We start from the raw sequence: 14,519 nt of genomic DNA, 5'->3' as shown, positions 1-14,519 counted from the left end.
ATCAAAGGCTTTGCTGTAATCTATAAAACACAGGGTGATTTTCTTCAGAAATTCCTTGGTCTGTTCTATCATCCAATGTATGTTTGCAATATGATCTCTGGTGCCTCTTCCCTTTCTAAATCCAGCTTGGACGTCTGACATTTCTCGCTCCATATATGGTAAGAGCCTTTGTTGTAGAATCTTGAGCATTACTTTACTTGCATGGGATATTAAGGCAATAGTTTGATAATTCTGCAGTCCCTGGGGTCCCCTTTCTTTTGAATTGGGATGTATATTCCAGTCTTCCAGTCTGTGGGCCATTGTTTAGTTTTCCATATTTGTTGACAAATTTTTGTCAAAATTTGGACAGATTCCATCTCAGTAACTTATAGCAACTCAATTGGTATGCCATCTATTCCGGGTGATTTGTTTCTTCCAAATATTTTAAGAGCAGCTTTCACCTCACATGCTAAGATTTCTGGTTCTGCTTCATACGGTTCCTCCGTGAATGAATCGGTCATCCTTGCATCTCTTTTATATAATTTTTCAGTGTATTGCTTCCATCTTACTTTTATTTTATCTCAATCAGTCAGTGTGTTCCCCTATTAATTATTCAACATTCCTGCTCTTGCTTTGAATTTCCCTTTCATTTCTCGAATCTTTTGGAATAGGGCTCTTGTTCTACCCTTTTATTATCCTATTTCTGTATAATAATTATTGTAGTAGTTCTCTTTGTCCTTATGTACTAGTCTCTGTATTATTGCATTTAGGGTTCTAACCCTGTTTCTATCTTCTTTTGCTTTCCTTCCTTCTTTAACCATTTTAAGAGTTTCATCAGTCATCCATTGAGGTTTTTCTCTCTTTTTAACTAGAGGTATTGTCTTTTTGCATTCTTCCCTGATAACGTCTCTGACTTCACTCCATAGTTCTCCTGGTTCTCTGTCAGGTTTAAACCCTCAAATCTGTTATTTATTTGATCTTTATATTCTTCTGGGATGTTATTTAAATTGTATTTTGGCATTATGATTGCTTGTTCTTCTTCTTTAGCTTTACTCTGATTTTCCATATCACCAGTTCATGATCTGTACTACGATCTGCTCCTGGTCTTGTTTTTGCAGAAAGTATGCAACTTCTCCATCTTCTACTTCCAATTATATAATCGATTCAATTTCTATATCGGCCATTTGGTGAGGTCCACATGTACAGTTGTCTTTTTGGTTGTTCAAAAATTGTGTTTGCAAGAAACAAATTACTGGCTTCACAGAATTCAATAAGTCTTTCTCCTGCTTCATTTCTATCTCCTAAGGCCCATTTCCCCACAATTCCTAGTTCTTCTCTGTTCCCAATTTTGCATTCCAGTCCCCCATGATTATCAGAGCATCCTGTTTTGGTGTGTGATCAATTTCTTCCTGTACTTCTGCTTAAATTCTCTCCATTTCCTCTTCTTCTGTGTTTGCCGTTGGAGCATAGACTTGGATGATGGTTATGTTGATAGGTTTCCCATTTAATCTCACTGATATCACTCGCTCAGACCTTGCGTTGTAGCTTCTAATTGCTTTTGCTGCATCACTTCTCACTATTAAAGAAACCCCATTTCTTCTTAATTTCTCATTTCCTGCATAAAATATTTTGTAGTTGCCTGAATGAAAGTGTCCCATTCCCATCCATTTTAATTCAGTCATGCCAAGTATTGTAATATTGATACAGTACGTTCCATTTCTTTCTTGACAACTTTTCCTGGTTCATGCTTCCCACATTCCATGTTCCTATTGTACAACTCTGGCTTCTCCCTTTGCATCTGTGCGCTTCAGCCTCTGGGCTTCCTTTTGGCTTTGACCCAGCTGCATCATTAGTCACAGCACTACTCGTACTTGTCTTTTGTTCTTCCCCAGTAGCTCGGTGAGTGCCTTCTGACCTGGGGGTCTCATCTTCCAGCACTATCTCGTATCGCATTTTGGATACTCTGTTCATAGGGTTTTTGTGGTAAGAAGTATTCAGAGGTGGTTTACCATTGCCTTCCCGTGTTTGGATGCATCTTAGTCTGGTGTCTCAGCTTTGACCATTCCACCTTGGGTGACCCTTCTAGGAGTCCAGCCTCTTGGTCTAGACTCCTCTCAGCTCAGTATAAGCTGAACATGAGTCAGCAGTGTGTTGTGGCTGTAAAAAAAGGCTAATGTTATTTTAGGCTGCATTAACAGAACCACACTGTCCAGGTCACAAGGCAGCCATTCCCCCCTATGCCCTTTGAAATAACACTAATGGCCCCTCCACATGTCCTTTTTATCATGAATTCATGATTATTGTGCTTCTGATAGTATCAGGGTGGTTATACACGATCCCGCTTCCAATACTATTTGAGCCTGCAATCGTTTTATGGCAGACATATTGTTTCATTTCTCAGTGCATGTCCTGTAATTTCCTGGTGAAAACCTGTAACTATTTTTAACTTTTGTGTCTGTGGGCGTCCCACTTTTGTTATGACGCAGTGCAAGAGCAGGGGGTTGGACTTGATGGCCTTATAGGCCCCTTCTAACTCTACTATTCTACTATTAGAATACTATCCTATGGTTCTATGATTCTAAGAGTGCCCTTCCAGACAGCAATAATGTGATAACATTGGAGAAGCATCACAGAACAACTAATGACGTGGAATTACATGTGGATGGTCCAGTATAAATCCACCACCATAAATCCACCAGTATAATTCCACCACCAAGGCACTATGATTGTGTCACGACACATGGCAGAATGCACTCACAAAATAAAATTTAAAAAATCCAGTCTAGAGTGGTCCTACATCATGATGTAGTATCAATCTGGGAAAACAAAAACGGTATCCACCAGCCTGGGAACAGTACTGGTGATTTTTGCCCTCTGCACCTGAAATTTGCACATCGTCCTTTGAAATGCAGAAGAAACAGAAAGTCATTTGAAGCCACTCTTTTGCTTTCAATCCCCCTCCCCATCCACATATTCAGCAGAACATTCTCAGCTGAGAATTTACTCTACAAGTGGATGATGGGAAGAAGGCAAAGTCAGAGCAGTTAATCAATCAGAGACACAGACGGTAGCCTCCTCTTCCCCCTCCATGCAGACATTATGTTCAAAGTGTTGAAGCAACTCCTTTATGAGGAAAGGTTACAACATTGGGGGCTTTTGAGTTTAGGAATAATTTTTGAGTTTAGAAAGACATGACAGAGATGTAAAAAGTATGCCTGGTGTGGAGAATGTGCAAAAAAAGTTTTTCTCCCTCTCTCAGAATATTAGAATACGGGGCCATCCAGTGATGCTGAACGTTGGAAGATTAAACAGACTATGTGCTCACATAGCACATAGTTAAACTATGATATTCGCTCCCACAAGAGGCAGTGACGGCCTCCAACTTGGATGGCTTTAAAAGAGGGCTAGCCATATTCATGGAGGATAAGGCTAACAACGGCTGCTAGCAATGATGGCTATGTTCTGAATGCTAGTTGCTGGGAATCACAAGTGAGGACAGCCCTGTTGCACCCGGGTCCTGCTTGGAGGCTTCCTGTTGGCATTTGGCTGGGCAGGATGCTGGACTAGATGGGCCTTTAGCCTGATGCAGAAGAGTTGTTCTTATGCTCTTATTTTATTATTTCACCATGACAAATTGCCCTTATCTGGAACGTTCTCTTTTGCTTGGGTAGTACAGGGAATAATGGTATCAACTCTCACTCTGGCAGCCAAGAGCAGCCTTGCACAAAGGCTTGAGACTGAATAACAGCATCTTTTTCTGAGCATCTCAATTGTCTTGTTCATCTGAACACAGAGAAGCTTCCTCGCAGATCAAACAATGCACCCAGCCCAAACAGCTGGTGCTCACTGCCTTTTGGTAAAGATAGCTTAGTGGAAACACACGATGCCAGGTAGGCCACAGAACTCAACCATCTCATGCAGGCAGCAGGATCCTGCCAGACATCTCTAGCAAAGCTCATCCAGAAGGCAGCTTCCCGGCATGTACTAGAGCACTCTCAGCATGAACTGTGGGGAGTGTCCCAGAGGACAGGCAGGGATCATCCTGGCGCATCGGGTACAGCAGCCAGACAAGACAATGGGAGATATTATTGGATTTTTCATGGATTTTTAACACAGGAAATGTAGTTGTGAATTTGGATCAGGACTCAGGTACTGGTGGGGGGGGGCTAATATTTCCTTCCACCACTGTGTTCCTGATTGAAATTGCTGCTCCCCTCAATACAGGTTAGCCCAGAGGACAAACAGCATCTTCTTTGGGATTTTCAAGCAGGAAAATGGCATTGGGGAAGGGAATGGCTAGCCTCCCACAATGCCTGGTCCTGATCCAAATCTTGCACACATGGACCCCAAATTCTTGTGGGTCATTAGTTATGCAAGTCTCTGCTGTACAAATAAACTCTTAATGGATTTCTTTATGTCATCCTTTCAAGGGCGTGTCACAATTAAGGGAACCGGGGTGTAATGTTTTCTGCCCCCAAACCAGAAATTGGGAGGTGCATGAAATAAATTTCCCTCAAACTGTGAAACTCTTACAGTTTTGATATAAAATGGGTTCCTTGCTTGGCGCTCCCTCAAACTGCTTCCCTACACACAACCATTTTTGGAACACTGGTTCCTACTTGGAATCACTAAGGAAACCAGTTATATTTGTGGGGGTACCACAATGTGGTATCCAAGATGACCTGTGAGCAGTGGTGGTGGCAGCAGCTCTGTGTATGTGCACGCGCACATGCATGTGTGTGTGTGGGCCTTTGGCCTGATCCAGCAGGACACTTCTTAAGTGAAGCTGGGTGGGTGGAAGACAAATTAAGCTGCTGAAAAGGGACAAAATTAACTTCACTGTTATCTTCACACTTCATTAGTGCAAATATTAGAGCTTTAGTTTTCTGTTCTGCAGAAAACCCCATGCAATATCCCCTTTTTAATTGTCAGCCCTCAAAGCTGGCAAATCCTTAATACTCATTAGGACGCCAGCTGACACTCAGTCCCTCAGCACTCCCTTAGCTGCTCCTGACCACTTAGATTGCAATTTGGAGGTGTTTGAATGCACTTAGAGGAAGCCAGTTGACAATGAGATGCATGCTGTGCGCTGTGCCTGGCCTCTAATAGCGCATAAGACGTTTTAGTTCCTGTTTATAGAGGGGCTTCAACTGCTGGTTTGAATATTTCCATTCTAGTGCTTCACATAGGGATGGGCAACTTGAAGCCACATCAGAAATAACTCATGTGTCAGGGGGCTGCAACTAATTTGCAACTTTTATGTTGCACAGGAGGAATGTCTTTTGCATTCGCATTTTCATTAGTGTGATGGATGGCGCGCTACAGTTGGCTGACATGTTCTGTAACATTCCCATTCTGATATCATAACTTCAAATTTGAAAAGCGTGACTGGAACTTCACACACACAGCAGACTGAACTGGGAATGAGGTGGTAGAGCACAGAGCTGGTCAGATGGGGGGCATTCTGGTAGAATGGTGAGTGGCCACTGAACATTTGAAACTTTGCAGGTATAGAAAAACTCCCCGATAGTAGGTAGTTAAAACAATAAGGACAAGGAAAGGCTAGAATCTTTCCCCCTGATATGCTGCTTTTCTTCTTGTAGGGTGCTTCCCCTGCCTCTAAAATCATAACTTATTTTTAGCAGACTCCTCTACTAAAGTACCCAGAGCAGTGTGCCTCCTTGAGATTCTACTGGCTTATTCTGCTGCATGTGCAGATAAGAGAAAATCAGTTTTATTTATTATTAAATTCTTTGTGGCAGCCCCTAAGTCGTGGAATTCCCTCCCCACTGAGGTGTACCTGGCACCTTCACTGTATAGCTTTTGTCTTATGCTGAAACTGCACCTCATCACCCTGGCTTTTGACACTTGAGAGAGAGAGATTTCAGGACTCCCTCTATCTATAAATGTAATTTGTATTAATTTGTTCTAAACTGTTTTTAATTATGTATTTTATATTGCTGCGACCCACCCCGGGACCTACTGGTGAAAGGCAGGTAATAAATTTAAAAATAATAATCACAATCTCTAAAAGGGAAGAAGACGACAGCCTCTTCCCCTAATAATCAGAGCCACCTTGTCCTTTAAGTTTGCTGGGGTTACACCTGTGTTTTCCACAAAACATGTAGAGCAGGGATGGTGGGGAATCTTTTTCAGGCTGAAGGCCACATTCTTTCCTGGCCAGCCTTCTGGGGCCGCATGCCAGCCATGGGCAGGGCCAGGGACAAAAGTGGACAGAACAGTGAAACTAACGTTTAACTTTAGAGTGTAAAGGACAGACATAAGTAAGTAGACCATATGTCCTATTGTACAGAGAACAGTCTTCAGTTTAAAAGTGTCCTGTATTTGAACGGCTGTCCAGTTTAAAGATAAAGAACCATGAGGAAGAGTAGATGGGCCTTAAATTTGCCCAACAGCAGTGAGCACTTCAACAGCACACTGAGCAAAGCTCCCTGGGTCACAACCTTCCCTTTGGTGAGACATTGGTGAGAAGTTTTTATTTCTATCTGAATAATAGCAATCCATTTTAAATTTGCATGTATAAATATATATATTTGCATATGCACATTTTATGCAAATTGGCACCCTCTTTTGTTCTCTTTTTTGGTGATGTGTCAGTAGACACCCTAGTTACAGGACATGCTGAGGGGGGTGGAACAGGAATCTGCTGAGGAGCCCTGATCGGTAATGGCTCCCAGATGTTTAGGGATGAATGTCTGCCCTTCACACTTTATGTTTGTACCATTTGCAATACGTGTTTAGACACAGTATAATAATAATAATAATAATAATAATAATTCCCACATGTTTACTGATGAATGTCTACCCTTCACACTTTATGTTAGTACCATTGTACCACTTATGTACCATTGTATCATTTTATTATACAGCTATACAGGAAGTGGATTGGACTGTGAAAGAACAACCCAAATTGTGTTTGCATTTTGACAAATTTGTAGGGCAGAACAATATCTCAGAGAGGAGGTCAGGTCTCTGGCTCCCCTGGTGCATTCACTATAGCTGCCCTATTTCTCTGCTTTTTAAAGTTTGATAGAAATATCTGTTGGCTATAGGTACATTCTTAATCCGCAAAGTTTTTTGCCTATTAGTGATAATTTGTACCATTGTATGAGATTAACCACAGCAAATATATCCTCCTCCTCCTGTTCCTTCTTCATTAAAAAATATTCTCAGAGTGGCTCACATAATATAACTAATACAAAACATTAAAACAACAATAATGAGACATTTAAAAAAACAGTAAATGAAACTAGCTGGAGTAAAAAAAGAAAAGAATTAAAAGCCTGGGAAACCAAAGTAAGCCTTCGCTTAGTGCCAGAAAGCACAAATTCAGCACCAGGCAAGCCTCCCTGGGGTTTGCTACACACAGTGTAAAGTAGCGCTCAGTGGGGTCCCTTCCTAAGATCTAGCCGTTTGCCCATCTTCAAAGGCCCATGAACTTTCCCTCTAATGTAGTTATTCTCTTGTTAACATTGCTGGTGTCTCACTGCTTGCAAAAGACATTTCTCAGAACATAGCCCAGCCCAGGTGTTAAAACTTAACCTGCTTCATAAACCTGTCGCACATGGTGATAGTTAAATGAATGTCAGATGAACAAGACACATCATAAACACTCAGACTGGTTTTTCACCTTTGGACATATGTTTTAATGATACTCCATGAACAGCTTTAACCTATGGATCACTGCTTTGCTCCTGGAGCACATAGAACAAGGTGTGCAGGTTTCCTCTCGCCCACGATGGGCATAACTCATCATTAGAACCTCATATACCCATTTAGGTGAACAAAATGGCACACTTGACAAAGCTTAGTAATTGTAGAATGCTAGACCTAAATGCTTAACATGCGTGCCTTATGCCCATCATCTGTTTCAGAAGTTTTGCTTTCAACAGTTAGGCAGGAGGCAAATGGGAAGAGGGCTTTTTCAGTACTCGTGCCTTAGGACATAGACCTTTAGCATTGTGGCACCTACCCTTCGGAATTTCCTTCCCTTAAATATTAGGGTTATTTGGCGCCTACTGAAAACCTTCCTCTTTCAACAAGCCTTTTAGGTAGAGACCTTATCCCACTTTGCGCCTCTTTCGGAGCTGCTTTATGAGATGTTTTTAAATATTTTTTACAAGAAGTTTTCAAGATGTTTTATTCTGGGAGGAAGGGTATGATAGAAATTATTATTATCATTATCGATGATGATGATGAGGTAATAGTAATAATAATAATAGATGTATGATACTGCTTTAAATATACAGTGCAAATGGAGTCATAGGTTGTGCACACACCATGCATTTAAAGCACATGACTTCCCCCAAAGAATCCTTAGAACTATAGTTTGTTCTCTGTGAGACGTAAACTACAGTTCCCAGGAATTGCTTTTTAAGATGTTTTTTAAATATTTTTCTTAAAATATGTTTTAAGATGTTTTCTATTAAAGATGGTTTTAAGGTATTTTAAAATGTTTTTGGTGTATTGGGAGGAAGGGTGGGGTAGAATTTTAAATAATAATAATAATAATAATAATAATAATACTTTTCCCACACAGGTTTAAGCAGTACCAATTCTTTTATAGCTTAAGTTACAAGTTAAGGTTTTTCTCCCAGAAGAGGTAGGGATGGCCAGCTCCTTGAATGGTTTAAAAAGGGGATTAGTCATGGAGGATAAGGCTATCAGTGGCTATTGATCCAGATGGATATGTTCTACCTGCCTGGCTGGAGGCTTCTGAAAACCAGAAATATGCTTCTGAAAACCAGTGGCTGGAAGCCTCGGGGTGCGGGGAGCCCTTATGTGCTCAGATCCTGCTTACTGACTTCCCAGGGGCATCTGCTTGGCCACTGTGAGAACAGGATGCTGGACTAGATGGGCCCACTTTGGCCTGATCTGGGCTCTTCTTAAGTTTTAATATCACAAGCTTTTAATGGGTGATGGGTGGTTGCTGCAATCTGATGCTCCTTTCCTTGAAGTAAGTAAGGTTTGGGTTTACATTCGGTTTTATTGTTTCATTTTATGTATGAATTTCTTTTACGTACGCTGCTTAGAAATGTGAATGATTAAACGCTATATAAATGTCTTAAATAAATAATAAAAATAAAACATGGTGGACTCTACTTCTGAGTAAACATGCACTGGATTGCACTGTCTCTCTTTTATATGATTTTGACTGCTTTTTGCTGCTTTCAGAACTGGTTTACTCAGTTTCTTTTTCTTCTTAGTTTATTATTTTATTTTATCTTCTTCTTATTCTTCTCAGCTGGATGAATAGGTCTCTGCCATGGGTGTCTACTTGTTATTGTTTTTCATCTGATGCTATTTTCTGTATTGTTTTAAACTGTTTTTAGCTATCTTTATTGCTTTTTGTACATCACCTTAAAAAGTGTACTGAAGGTGATTAAAATGATAATGATGATGATTCATGTTGAATTCTTTTAATATTTTTGGTATTTTAATGGAAAAGTCATATATAAATAATTAAATCACAACAGCCCTGTAAAGCACACCAATATTATGATCTCCCTTTTACCAGTGAGCTGCTTTTAAAGCCTTTAGAATACCACCTTTTGTTAAGAATAAAGTAACGACTTAACCTCAGGGCTGGCCCCAGGCATGCCGGGGCCCTTGGGCACAAGCCTGCCCCAGGCTCTGGCACTCCCCTTTAATGATTCGCGGTAGGATTGCTGCTGCGTATCGCAGGGCGGGAGCTTCAGAGCCCCCGCCATTCCCTCGCTCAACCTACCTTTCTCGGCTGTGTTATGCAGCTGCATGCTTAGCCAACGTGGCGGCCGAGGTTTTCTTAAGGGGCTGAAGCCTTTCCCACCATCTTGGCTGTTGGCAGGGATGTGTGGCATGGATGCGTACCATCAGCCAAGATGGCAGCAGAGGCTTCAGCCCCATAGGGAAACCTCGGCCACCATCTTGGCTAAGGGCAGCACCGCGCGTGCTGCACACACAGCCACACAACACAGCTGAGAAAGGCAGGTTGAACGAGGGAATGGCGGGGTCTCCAAAGCTCCTGCCCTGTGATACGAGGCAGCAATCCTGCCGCAAATTGTGGAAGAGGAGCGGAGGGGCCCCTGTAGCCCTTGGCCAGGGCCCCACCTGGCAGCCCTTTGGAGCCAGCCCTGCCTAACCTGCTGTTGGAACAGATGAGAACTGGAAGAATATACGTTGGCAACGTTTCCCATGTTGTTCTCACTCTTGAACACTTTGCCCACCTAACTTTTACAACTTCACCAACCTAATCTCTGAAATAGCCTTTGCCAACCTGGTGTCCTCCAGATGTTTTGGACCACAACTCCCATCAGTCCCAGCCAGCTGATGGGAGTTGTAGTCCAAAATGTCTGGTGGGCACCAGGCTGACAAAGGGTGCTCTGAAACAACAAATTAAAGGTCTACCTTAAAGCCTTCAAAAGTAATTTCATCCTATTCAGCCCTTTTAAAACTGCTTTCATGCACAATGAAAAAATGGGTGATCCAAGTTTTTGTTTTCAGTTTGGCTCAGATTCAAGAATGCTGAAGATAAAGGTCTCACTTTTTGCCCACGAAGTGTTCCACGGCAAAGGAAGAAGAAGAAAAAGCTGCAGTTGCTTAGACTTCCAAGCAAAGGTCAGAGGAGAGAAGTTTGATATTCCTTATCCTTCTAGCTCAAAAGACAGCTTGATGGGAAATGAGGGCTTCAAGGCCATATAATACATGTATATGACACAGCAAGATGGAGGAATCCCGTTCAGAACTTACTGAAAGGGGGCTCAGCTGTTCCTTAGGAAAGAAACATTAGGGCCTTTTACCACTACGTATCTTGGAAAACCTTGTGCAAACACTTACTGTATGACTACATGGTTCTGATTCAGAGCCTGGCAGCATCGGAAGCTGTCCCACACTGAGTCAGATCATTAGACCTTCCAGTATTGCCTATACTGGGTAGCAACAGCTCTCCAGAGTTTCAGGCAGAAGCTTTTCCTAGTCCTACCCGGAGACAAGGACTGACCTGGGACCTTCTGCATGCAAAGCAGATCCCCTACCAGTGAGCTATGGCTTTCCCTCTCCTTTTCAGACCTTTTTCATTTATTTATTTATTATTTATTTAGACTATTTATATACTGCTTATATTTAAATAAAACTCTAAGCAGTGTACAACAAGCCAAAACATCAACTACAAAAAAAAATCAATAAAATACAATTAACTGAACAAAACACCCTCTTTAGTATTTTTCGTGCATCCACTATATGCATGATGAATAGGGGAGTGGGACCAGGCCACTTCTCTTGCACCTGACATCGAACATGCAGCTGGCCCTGACCCCTTCGCACATGCACATTCAGCATGACATCTACAAAGAGGTGTCTACAGCTGCACTCATGTGGGTGCTCCACACAATCAGGGCCCCCATTCAATTGGAATTACCAGTTGCCGTCATGCTTACATTTATATGCACGTAAGCATCTCTTTGCAGATATCATGCTGAACATGCATACATCATAATGTGACACAATCCCACTTTCCCCTTCTCGGGCAAATCAACAACATACGTTTAAAGCACATCCAACACACATTTAAAGCACATGACTTTCCCCAAAGAATAATGGGAATTGTAGTTGGTATAGCACAGTGGGGAGGAGAGCCTGGCTGGGAGTCTAGAGGCCACTGGCTTGAAAGAAATGTCTCAAAAACCACACCCACCAATCCCACCCCCTTCACACAGAAAGTAGGGCAATGCTTGTGCACATGCCACACAGGTGAAAATATTGAGGATCCATTCCGGATCATTCATAAAAGTCAGATTTGTTTGTGGTAGGAAAAAAAGCAGTTTTTCAGTAAATTATTCTAGAATACTAGCTAAATATTGATGGTGTTATGTTCCCTTCAGTCCTTCTCTTGCAGCCTATTCCTTCCTTCACTTAGTATGAACTAACAATGTTATTATTTCTTAATTTTTGAATCACCTTTTACATATGTCTCAAGGTGATTTACAGATACCATAAAAACAGCTTAAAATAGTTTTTAAAACAATGCAAAAACACAACTAAAGATAGGTTTTAAAACAATATAAAATGAACACCTAAGGCAGAGACTTTTGCATCCAGCTGGAAAAGTGGGTCGAAACAAAAATGCTTTCAATTGCTTCTTGAAAGTACAGATAGCATTTTGACATGAATGCTGTTTCACAGAACACTGAAAGTCAAGTTACTGTGGAGCAAGCTTCTGATATTTTGGGGACTTGAAGGAGAATCTCTCCTGCAGAACACAGTGACCTCCTGGGCATATAAAGGATAGGATGGTATCTCAAGTAACATGGTCCTGAACTGTACAGGGCCTTAGATGTTAGTACCAAAACCTTGAACCTGGCCTGATTCCGTGAAGAAGGCATTATGTACTGTGGCAGTGGCGGCTCTATGTCAGTGGAGCAGTCAAATCCACTCCAGGTTTTAATCTGAACTTTTTCAAGGAGCTGTCCAAGGTGCTTCAAAAAGATTCCACTGTCCCATTGACATGGAGCCACCAGTTGTCACTAACCTGTGATAGTATGCCTCCACAAGCAATCTAGTTGCCGTGTTCTGCACTAGTGGTAGCCTCTGGACCAACGTAGCCCCACACAGACATAGTTATTAACATCAGCCCTAGTTATTAACATCAAAAGCAGAGACTTGCGGATTTCCCATTTGGGAAGGTCCATTAGTTCCTGCTGAAAGTAGAGCACATACATCTTCATACTGAAGCGTGCACAATGACCCACTTTAGACATTAATAGTATGCACTGATAACAGGAAGCGTGATTCACTCACTCATCCTTCCTGTATTTGTTTGTATCATTAACATTCAAAGCCATTCCAAGTTTGGGCTGCGGGCCGCATGTCAGAATCCACATTAAAGAAGCTCATTGCTTAAGCCAGGGAGGGGACCCCTGTGTCCTTCCAGAAGTTGCTGGACTGCAGCTCACATCATCCCTGACCATTGGCTTTACTGCCTAGGGCTGATGGGAGTTGTAGTCCAATAACATCTGGAGACACACAGGTTTCCCATCCCTGGGTTAGGCCCAACAACAACCGTTTGTGCAAAAATATCAGGCATAAGAACAATGTACATTAGTCTTACACGTATACAGTATTTCTAAATGCATTGCAGTAATCTCTCTCACTCTCTCTTTTTGCCTTTGGCTTCTGGACCAAGCTGTTTCTTTTCCATGCTGGGGACCAAGGTCATTAATGCGTACTTAATATTACATGTATATTACATCTGTCTTCTCTGAAACATTGCACTGATAACATGCCCCTTGCTGGAATGAGGAGTGTTTGCCCACAGGAGAACTTGACTGTTGAATTTTAATGATCATGTCTGGTTATAATTACCAAGTCTCAATATTTATAGAAACTCAATTTTCTTTACTGTGTAGATGCTAGGAAAATTCCCATTCATACAAAATGCCACTCAAATACAAATTCAGAACGATCATCTTTAAGAGCAGATTTAGGGGGCTAAAGGCTGCACACTTACCTGGGAATGGTAAGCCCCACAAGACTTGGCTAGCAAGGAAATGTGCATAGAATCTCGTCGCTTGTGCCACTGCTGAATGTCTCCAGGTGACTGTGCATGTGGGGATGTGGCTACATAAAAGGAAAGATTAGCATAAACTATGCAGTAGGCATGATTTCGGACAGACAAAGGAAAGTCCTCCTTCACACAGTGCATAGTGAAACTATGGAATTCACTCCCACAAGAGGCCATGACGGCCACCAACTTGGATGGCTTTAAAAGGAGCTTAGACAAATTCATGGAGGACCAGGCTATCGATGGCTACTAGCCACAGTGGTAATGTTCTCCCTCCATTGTTGGAGGCAGTATGCTTCTGAACGCCAGTTACTGATCATTGCAGGTGAGATGGGTGCTATTGCACTCAAGTCCTGCTTGCGAACTTCCCATAGGCATCCGGCTGCATGACTGCATTGGCAAACAACACCTCTGTACCTGTAAGGAAGGAAAAAACCGCTCAGGGCTGCTGATTGTAGTTGAAAAGCAGCGGGTGGGGAGGGGTGAACCCCTTCCTTCGTCCCCGTGACGTCTCTGCTCTAAATTCCCCCCTTCTTAAAGCAGCTTTTCTCCAGTGGTGGAGAAAAGAGATTTAGAGGAGTCAGGAAGGAAGTTGTTTGATGCTGCTTTTTATTCACTTTCTGCTGGTACGGCTTTTATGTATTGATCATTTTCAGTACTGTTGATCTATTTACTTTTTATTAATTTTGAACTGTGAACCAAGTTGAACTGTGAACGGAGAAAAGTTTTTCCTTTGTTCTTGTTGCATCATTCTTGTTGTATTGTATTTGCATTGTTTTTGTTGCATTGTATTTTTATTGTGTATTTTTTTACTGGTCATTTCTTATGTAATTTTTTTTTGTAATATGTTTTCTGATACTTTGTTCACCACTTTGGGGGCCTTTTGGCCAAAAAGTGGTATATAAATAAACTATAATAATAATAATAATAATAACCATTCAGAGGACACAGTTGACTGGATAGTACAGAAATGCCTCAATAA

The 14,519-nt window shown here is 41.7% G+C and overlaps 1 protein-coding gene and 1 long non-coding RNA gene across 2 annotated transcripts in view; one reads left to right on the top strand and one right to left on the bottom strand.

Moving 5' to 3' along the window:
• Positions 1-14,519, bottom strand: part of MAML2 (mastermind like transcriptional coactivator 2) — a 234,191-nt gene that overhangs the window by 146,435 nt on the left and 73,237 nt on the right. The window lies entirely within an intron of this gene.
• LOC133386004 (uncharacterized) overlaps positions 1-14,519 on the top strand; it is a 56,723-nt gene that overhangs the window by 14,700 nt on the left and 27,504 nt on the right. The window contains exon 2 of the long non-coding RNA XR_009763053.1: positions 10,483-10,596. This is a non-coding gene — a long non-coding RNA (uncharacterized LOC133386004). The remainder of the gene's footprint in view (positions 1-10,482; positions 10,597-14,519) is intronic.

This window comes from Rhineura floridana, chromosome 5 (assembly GCF_030035675.1).
Source record: "Rhineura floridana isolate rRhiFlo1 chromosome 5, rRhiFlo1.hap2, whole genome shotgun sequence".
Classification (NCBI taxonomy): Eukaryota; Metazoa; Chordata; class Lepidosauria; order Squamata; family Rhineuridae; genus Rhineura; species Rhineura floridana.
This window is presented reverse-complemented; position numbering and strand designations above follow the sequence as displayed.